The sequence below is a fragment of the Lepisma saccharinum genome, chromosome 23 (genome assembly GCF_977018435.1).
Source record: "Lepisma saccharinum chromosome 23, izLepSacc3.1, whole genome shotgun sequence".
Taxonomy (NCBI): Eukaryota; Metazoa; Arthropoda; class Insecta; order Zygentoma; family Lepismatidae; genus Lepisma; species Lepisma saccharinum.
This window is the reverse complement of record NC_139251.1, coordinates 47,362,640-47,369,796: the sequence shown is the minus strand read 5'-3', so window position 1 is coordinate 47,369,796 and position 7,157 is coordinate 47,362,640. Positions and strand designations below refer to the sequence as shown.

The window sequence follows — 7,157 nt, the reverse complement described above, 5'->3', positions numbered from 1 at the left end:
TGTAAATGTATTATTCACGTCTTTGTTTCCATTGTGTTGAAAAGTTACTTTTACTTGTCAGTGCCTAAATGCAGTTTTAGTGTTGCACAGGCAATGTTCTATATTTCCACAAACCGTACTTCACTCAACTGGCTCCCTCGCGGAGAACATAATCAAAGAAACCCACGCCATCATTCAACAGAAACCAGCACTAAACTTCCAATGGACAAGCACACCCAATGTGGCACCCCATACCTAAAAAAAAATACAAGACAGCATGGATATATACAGACGACCTGTACAACCTTCTATCACCTGCCCTGCAGAAGGTTTTTCGTTGTTCCGTTCTTGACACATGGCAGGCAGAGTGGGATGAGATAAGGGGAAACAAGCTTCGAACTATAAACCCCTTCATTTGGTGCTTGGCGTTCCTTATCCTGACCCTCCTGCCGAGAAAAAGTAATCTTAATGTGGCTCCGAATCGAACACATTCTTCTCGAATTACCTCAGACAGGTTTTTAACCTTCCCAAAGATTTGTCATCTATGTTGGGAGACGACGATAGTGTTTTTAGCTTCTTCCACTGTTTCTGAGGTAGTTTTTAAACCATCCTTACCTTCTTTAATGTGTTGTGTTTGTCCTATACAACTTTAATTTTTTACATTTGAGGTAGATAGATTGTGAAGCAGCAGATCAGGGTATCTTCCCTGCATACATTGAAGGGTGCAAAATCGCCACCGATGAACCCAAATTTTTTTAATCAATCAACCAACTATGCTGCGCTAAGCAACACAACATCTGCCAATCACCATCCTTCAGCACTGCCAGGCGATGTAAATCAGAACAACTACTAGAAAAAGGAACCAAGAAACGCCCACCAGTGCCACTGCCAGGTGTCCCGGGTTTGATTCCCAGCCTATGCATGGGTGTGTCTTCATCAATTTTCATATCCTCATCTTCACAATTAGCCAAAAGTGGCAGAAAATCGTAGTAAAATGAACCAAATCAATCAGTCAACCACAAACAAAGCAGTGACCCATGGTTTTTAAAATATAAATTAAATAATAGCTACGCTTGTTCGAAAAGTTTATGATGAGTTCCTTTAAAGAGCATGTAAATGAAATCACAAACAAATTTCCATCTATGAATGTAGAAATAAAAATATAAATTTCTATTTATTACACTTATTTGTCCCATGCTTTATTATGCCTGATTACTCTGGTTTCCACTTTGCTGGAGAAAAAACATACTCGGTTATTATTGAAAATACACAGAGAATTTTGTTAATTTTTGTTCTGTAGCTTTTAAAATATATGTTTTTACAATTATAATATACTGTTCAACAAATTAAATGTATGAAACCTTAAAGCCAGAAGAAGAAAAATATGTTCTAGTATTAAATTTAACATTTTAAGAATGATCTACAATAACAAAACAAGTTTATCCGAGTATAATGTCTGCAGCCATTGCACTATCATTCTAAATCCAGGTAGAAATGCAACTCTATTATTAAAAAATGTATTGACTAATATAATTGTAAAACTTGTAAATAATAGAACATTGTGTCTTATTTTGTCCCTACTGAAAATTCTGTCTACTGTTTTCAAAAGATCAATAGGTGTTTTGAAACCTACTATTTTCAGTTATTGAACTGTACTGCTAATGTTTTCAGCAGTGGCGTGCGGTGACGTCGACACTTGGGGTAGCAATGAGTGGCGGCCAAATGGGTCATAATCTCCCACCCCCCTTTTTTAGGGTCCAGTATTCCTAAAAGAAGAACGTCAAATACAGGAAAAATTGCAAAGTTAGAAATGACAACAAAAAATTGTACACATAACTTCCACCCACTTTCGAAAATCAAAAACGATTTGATTTGACTACTGAGACAGAGATGCCGGGTTTGAATCTCGGCTTGGCAATGGGTGATCTTTGTGTGTCCCTTCATCAATTTTATCGTATCGTCTTCGCGATTAGCCAAATATGGCGGAAAGCGAAGTAAAATAAACCAAATCAAACGATCAATCAATGAATGATTTGATTTGATTCGCTTATTTGATACATTTGGTTAATCGCGAAGATGATACAACAAAATTAATGAAGGGACAAATACAAAAAACACCCATGTCCAGGTAGGGGTTCGAACCCGGAACTCCTGGTGTCGTAGAGCGCTGTGGTAACCGCTCGCCCACGGTTGGTTGATTTGATGGTTGATTTGACGTTTTAAGTCCACTTTATACACAGAAAGGCTAATCGGGACTAGACCTATAGTTTAATGTGGGATTCGAACCACTATATGCCGCCATCGGGTACAGATCCGGGACCACTTGCACTCCCCCACGGAGGTCGGCCAACAACAAAGATGAGAGGAAGGCGCTAACCATTCGGATACGTGGGAATCGGTAAAGAAAACTGCATTTTTCCTGAGTAGTCATTTTCAATTGAATTTTTGAAATACCATCTTTATATATGATTAACGTTTTTCAAAAAAAAAATTGCATTGTTTGATTTCCCTAATTTTCCCATCTCACGACCTCGTTACTGAAGGATCTGGGCTCGAGCCCTGGCCTTTGCATGAGTGTTTCTTTGCAACCACTCTTCAAGTGTTTAATTTAATCAACGTTCATCGTCATGGCAGAAGATAGGTAAAGCGATGGAAGAGAGAAGAAAATACAAACAATTTTCTCCCAGTGCATCTGCAGTGCACTGTGAAATCAGGAGCCTAGAATTCTCTGTTTATGATTGTCCCTCACGACTTTCCAAGCTCTTAGCTACTTATTCCGATTAAATCTATACAGCTAGAAAAAGCGATGGGTAACAAAACACACCTTTAAACGCGGAATGTTTCCTGCCATAACTAAGAAGAAAAGAGGATGAAGAACGATTAAAGCGGCGGCTGGTGGGTCCGAATTAGGTTCAGAGCTAGTAAACCATTTTTCTACTTTCTTCAATGATATTCATTTGGCTTTTTGAGTTCTGGGATACATTTTTCATTTCTAATTTTTTCATTATTCACTGCAGGCAGAGTACAACACATAGGAACAAAAATGCACGCTCGTCACGAATTCCGGCCTGAATTGTTCATTGTGAGGTCCGTTCATCAGTTTCATCATATCATCACTCATCCTCATTTTCGCGATAACCAAATGTGGCAGAAAAGCGAAGTAAAATAAACTAAACCAACAACAAGAATTAGAACGTGCGTTCACTTGCCCAAATAAATACATCCGTATTTGTGATTGTTTAGTTTATCCATTTTTTTTATTGGAGGCCAAGAGATTAGTATATTAAAATAAAACACTAATAAAACGAGAGCGAGAGAGAGCGTGAGCTAATATTTGTTATTTAATAATTATATAGCCTATTCCATATTTAAAAAAAGCATAACATTTTTGTCTGCATAAGACGTTCCAATTGCATAAATAATAAAACTACATCCCATATTATACATACGCACATATTGTACAACGTGTAAAATGTTGTGTAAATACAGAGAACATAAGTACTGCAGAAAATTTTCGCTTGAGTTCTTTAGAGGAGTTACAAAGGAATCGAATGGAAACCTATCCCCTATCTGTCCTATAGGAGATAGACTTGAGGACCTGAAAGCACGGGCTTTCAACCATTGGAGCGGGGGCCAGGGGGCAAGGGAGGTAGAGGCAGAAATCTTCCCCTTCCCTTTGAAAACCCGTTTCTACCTGGAACTGTGAGGCGGAGAAAGAGCGAGCTAGACCGCTGAACGCACCGAGGGACGAGAAACGCGTGAAAAGAAGTGTTGCATATGAACTGTGGCTTCAACAAAACAATAAATATTGTGATTTGAATATAATTCGAGATGTGAGATTGATTGATCTATCTCTGCTAGACTAGCTACTCCTCAGTGCACGTCACTGGTTTTCAGTAACATAAATGTACAACTAACATATTTTATTGTGTTCAATGTATTGCTACATGAAAACAGTACTGTTATCAATAATGAAAAATTCTTATCTGTACAACTGAAAAGGCAATGGAAAAATCGTATAAACAACTGAAATAAATGTATGAATCCAATACTTAGGAATACTTTCTCACAAAGAAAAATGGAATATAGTGAACACGTTTTTAAGTGTGTAGCTTCATTGTGGTTAACGCATTTGTAGAAAGTTGAAAATCATACTGTTTTAGACATAAATTGACATATTGTTCTTCCTATATTCACACGAAAACAGCAAAAAATTAGTTTAAACAAAGACCTGGCCCTCAATGGTTGAAAATCCAACAAGCAAACACTGTTCGAAACATTGCTCATTTCTGCAATTGAATTACACAGTCAATAATAATCATAGAAATTCCATGCTAAAAATAAAGACAACCAATATGATCATGTATTCAAAATACTAGCTGCTTTAAGATTGAATTATTTCTTATTCATTAAGATATAACTGAGTTCAGTAGTATTCATTAGAGAAACTATAAAAATTCAGTTCATGTACCGTTTTTTCCAATGCACTTCTAAATTCCCTGCAAATGTGGTGTCAAGAATAAAACTACCTATTCTTGGAGTCAATATGATTTCATAACATATTGTACCAGGTAACCAAGAAAGTTCATGCGGTTTTTACAACTGCCCGTAGTTTTCGTGGGGTAGTACGCAGTTCAGCCGCCAGGGGTACATGTATGTGTGATTGGCGGAAAGCTCATTCCTTGGCACGTCGGCTAACGTAGATAACAGGTTGCAGTCGATAGTTCGGGAGCAAGTATTCGCAGTATGGCTGTGTCGAATGCAGTAATCAGGGTGTGTTTACTGTATGAGTACAAGTTGGGCACAAAAGGAGCGGAAGCAGCAAGAAAAATATGTTCAGTGTTTGGAGAAGGTACAATTAGTGAACGGACAGCGCAAAAGTGGTTTCAGACCTTCTCGAGTGGCGATGAGACACTGGCAGACAAACCTCGATCGGGCAGACCGAAATCTCTCGATGTGGACCAACTGAAGGCAGCAATTGAAGAGGATTCAAGTCAAGCGTGTCAAGAACTCGCTCAACGATTTGCGGTAAGTGCTGAAACAATTCGTGTGCACTTGCATGAGCTTGGCAAATCATGGAAACTGAGTAAGTGGGTCCCGCACGAGCTGACTGCTGCGAACCGTCTCCAAAGACTGAACATTTGCGCTTCCTTGCTCACTAGGAACAACAACTGTCCAATTTTGGACCGCATTTTGATGTGTGATGAAAAGTGGGTAATGTACGATAACAAGAAACGCTCATACCATTGGCTATCGTCAAATGACACCATACCTTTAACTGCAAAACCTGCTCTTCATCAGCGGAAGGTGCTGCTGTGTGTCTGGTGGACTACGGCTGGGATTGTGCATTATGAGTTATTGGAAAGTGGTAAAACCATCAACAAAGAGGTGTACTCCGCGCAATTGCAAAGAGTGGCCGAACAGCTTGCAAAAAAACAACCTGCATTAGTGAATAGGAAGCGTGTTCTTTTCCACCAAGAACGCTGAACCACATACAGCAAAGATGACCCTGGAGGTGATTTCTTCTCTCGGCTGGGAACTTCTGCCACATCCAGCGTATTCACTCGACATCGCTCCATCAGACTACCATCTTTTTTTGTCTATGGACAACCATATGCGCAATCGACATTTCCAAACTCGCGAGTGGGTTGAAAACGCGGTGGTGCAGTTTTTTGCGGCCCTACACAAAGACTTTTTCAAACATGGCATCTACAGGCTTGTACAAAGATGGGAGAAGGTTGTAGAAGCGGATGGTGGATATTTTGCAGAATAAATATAAGGTAAACACATTTGTTTTGGACCTTTTCTTCTTTGTACTAAAACCGCATGAACTTTCTTGGTTACCTGGTATTATGTATTATTATTTTGTCAGGACAGTAGATCTACCTTGCCCCTACTGTTGAAGTATAGTAGACCTACAATTGGGTTTCAGTACATTTCGTAGTACACAGTAGCAGCATTTAAAAACGGTAGAAATTTCCAGCAGGGGTTCGATGTTGATAGCCAAAATTTAGTAATAGTTTGGTGCAGATTTAAATATATTTTTACAGTGGTAAATAAAATCATTATGCAATTAAGGATTTACTATGTTAACAAGACTCAAATAAACTAATTTCACTCGTATGTTTGAGTAAAGGATTGTGTATCCCACCATAGTACAAACTCCAAATAACTATATTTATTAACCTTAGATAAATAGTAATGTTTGCTTATAGTTAGATTTTCATTTGAAGAGATGTTTTTCACGTAACATGAACAATTTTAGGTTTTAAATTTTCCTGTTAACTCATCTAGATTATATCTACACCCCAATCTGCACAGCCTCAGTGTCTGATAGATTTGTCTTTATATATTCTTTCTTACCCTACAAAAGCACTAAAGTAATAAACATCGAAGGTTGCTTGCTAATTGTAAAACATTTATTTATCCTGTAACGTACAGTTGCTCCTGGGATCAGGTGAGGCGAGTTGGAAGTTCGTTCAGTGATGCATTGATCTCTTAGGACATCTCTCTCCACTCTGAAATAAGAACTTTAAATTATTTCCAATGCAAAATGCAAGCAGAAAGAAATACTTTCTAATCCAGTATATAGGCTTCTAGTTTAAAGTTATATTGTACAGATCTTGTGCTTATCGTCAGAACCTTCAGGATTTTTAACCAAATTACATGGCATTCGGTATCTCTTTATCTAGAACCATGTTGTTCTAATTCGTTACACTTTGTCAGAACCTGAAATTTGTTGATTAAAATACTGGAAGGTGGAATTTTATTTCAGTGATCAAACTTCACATACAAAATGCTTGTGTAAACTACATACTAATTTTACCCTATAAAATAACTGAAGCTTGTGTTTGAATTCTTATCAGCATTGAATGTGTCTAATTCTACGAAATAGTCACATTGAATATATTTCTCCATTCAAATCAATGTGGGGGTGACGGGAATTTCCCCCACGAACAATTTTATAGTTTTTACATAAAATATCTCCGAACGGAGTTTTTGTTGTAACAACAAAGACATGCAATTAGTTTTGACTTCAAATATATTTTACTGGGGATAATATTGAAAATATACACAACAAACAAAGAATAATTGTTGTCTCTGTGTATGTGTGTGAGTGTTGCATGCTTTCTCTCTTTCAACAGACCTTTAACAAATTACACCACTAACAATATATG

General features: G+C 37.8%; 1 pseudogene; it reads left to right on the top strand.

The window, feature by feature from the left end:
• Positions 1–4,725: 4,725 nt before the first annotated feature.
• On the top strand, positions 4,726–5,466 carry LOC146005488 (histone-lysine N-methyltransferase SETMAR pseudogene; annotated as a pseudogene).
• The last annotated feature ends 1,691 nt before the right edge of the window (positions 5,467–7,157 follow it).